Source organism: Carlito syrichta, unplaced genomic scaffold (assembly GCF_000164805.1).
Source record: "Carlito syrichta isolate Samal-C Ts95f unplaced genomic scaffold, Tarsius_syrichta-2.0.1 Scaffold308186, whole genome shotgun sequence".
Lineage (NCBI taxonomy): Eukaryota > Metazoa > Chordata > Mammalia > Primates > Tarsiidae > Carlito > Carlito syrichta.
In genome coordinates this window covers 543,022-545,470 of record NW_007252282.1, presented here as the reverse complement: position 1 = coordinate 545,470, position 2,449 = coordinate 543,022, and positions in this window count along the sequence as shown.

Genomic DNA, 2,449 nt, shown 5'->3' with positions numbered 1-2,449 from the left:
TAACACTCTGTTAATAGAGGAAAAATAATAATTTTCTCATATGATTATCTTTTACCTGTAATCTTTCCCCTTTGTAAAGTCAGAGATAGAGCTGTTTTTGTTTGGGAGTCAGTAATTTATAGGAAAGCTCAAGGATTTATTTAATTTGAGGTCTAAAACTAGAACCCGGTTTTGTGTTTTATTTGTTTTCTCAGGGTTCAAATGAGGTGTGTGGGTGTGTTTCTTTCTTTCTTTCTTTTTTTGGTTTAAACAAATTTAATAAATGTGAGAAGAAAAATTTCTTTCAGAATAATTACAAATAACTTATATAGATATTCTACCGTCCAGGACAGCACAAATTTCCATTCAAGTGTGGAGTGGGCCTAGGGAGTTCATTCCAAAGAATACAGTATGGAAGGAGGAGGGGGAAAAGGAGTAACTACAGTGGAGAAACCTGGCCAAGTGATCAAGGTTAACATCCACATTTATAAGTCACGTGGATAGTCATGTTCCTATGATACATGATGATAATGGTCTTCCTCCCAAAAGTCCATAAACCCATGAGCAAAACTCAACCCCAATTGAGGGACTTTCTACAAAATACTTGAACAGGATTCCTCAAAACTGTCAGATCATTAAAAACAAGTCTAAGCTGGGCTCGGTGGCTCAGCCTGTAATCCTGCACCTTTGGGAGGCTGAGGTGAGTGGATTGCCTGAGCCCGTGGGTTCGAGACCCGCCTGGGCAACTTGGCGAAACCTCATCTCTATAATAAATCAAAAAATTAGCCAGGCGTGGTAGCACGTGCCTATAGTTCCAGCTACTTGGAAGGCTGAGGCAGAAGGATCGCCGGAGCCCAGCAGGTTGAGGCTCCACTCCAGTCTGGGTGACAGAGTGAGACTCCAATTCAAAAAAAAAAAAAAAAAAAAAAAGAAGCTGTCACAGCAAAGAGGGGCCCATGAAGATATGAATAAATGGAATGTGGTATCCGCAATGGGATCATTACTTATTATCTTAGTGTCATACAGGGCTGCCAGACATCTGAGGTCCTAATGGAGGCAGGTTTCTCATTCAGATGAAGGAATCTGAAAACTCCACATGCAAACTGTCACCTGCCACTATTCCTTTCTTCAGACAGATGAAGGAAGCCCTACTTTCACGTCATCCTGGAGTTGCATCTGCCACAGCTGGCCATTCCGCACATGCTCAGAGCTCAGCTGAGCCAACCCGCTGGGGCAAGGCTGCAGGGGAAAGGGGAGTGTGTTTCTTAAGAGTAGAATGAGATGCATCTGCTTACCCTTGGTGAAAACGGGCCATCCTCTCACCTCAGCCTCCCGAGTAGCTGGGACTGCAGGAGTGCCCCGCCACACCTAGCTAATTTTTTAAGATATGTTTTGCAGAGGCAAGATCTCGCTATGTTGCTCAGACTGGTCTCAAACTCCTGGCCTCAAGCAATACTCCCACCTCAGCTTCCCAAAGTGCTACGATTATGGGGGTAGGGGTCTACATTCGGCCTCCTTCTTGGTATGTTCTTCCTCTAATCTATTTGAATTATTGCCTTAAATTAATTATATGGTAATGGTTGCCATTTACTGAGTACTTAAATTATGTCAAATAAAAATATTATATTGTTTAATAGTCACAATAACTCTGTGAGGTAGACGTTTCTCTTCTCTTACACAGAAGGAAAGTGCCAGGGAAGTTAAGTCATTAGTCAAGGATCCCAGGATCCAACAGTAAGAGGCAAAGCTGAGATTTGAACTCCATAACCTATGTTCTTGTAGTATATCAAAGCATTTTGTGCTTACTTCTGCTGTCTTGGATCTGGGTTGTTATAATTTGTTTTTTCCACCAATCATCAGCTCCTTGAGGGCAGGAATTATGTCTTGCTGTCTTTGAATGGCCGGAACAAAATATAATGCCAATATGTAGTAGGCATATAAATGGCTCTCCTTTAGTATCTTATAATTGTCTAATATGCATAGATCTTGTTTTGAAAAAGATATCATAAGCACCCTAAAGTCATTTACTCCCTGAGAACAAAGAATATTGAAGTAGGAATAGAGACGATGATGTCAAAGACAAAGGCCAGTTAATAGTCTGTTCAAAGCCACACCATAATATTGTGCAAGGACCGAACCTCAGCTTTATAAGTCAAGAAACTCAATTTTGATCACATATCAAGAGTTGATTAGTTCAGAAGAAATGGCTCATTTTGTCCAAGCTCACAAGAAATTTTAGCTGGTCAAAGTTTTAAAAGTTGCAAATTTTAGCTGGTCAAAGTTGCAACTTTCTTGAACTGCTTTGCTGAGTCAGGCAACACAACTTCCTGGACATCCTCAGTCCAGTTATCTGGATGGACTAGCCTCCAAATGTCCAAAAGGTCAGTAAACTATTTTTTTTTTTTTTTGAGTTGGAGTCTCACTCTCACCCAGACTGGAGTGCAGTGGCTGCTCCCAGCCACCGCAGCCT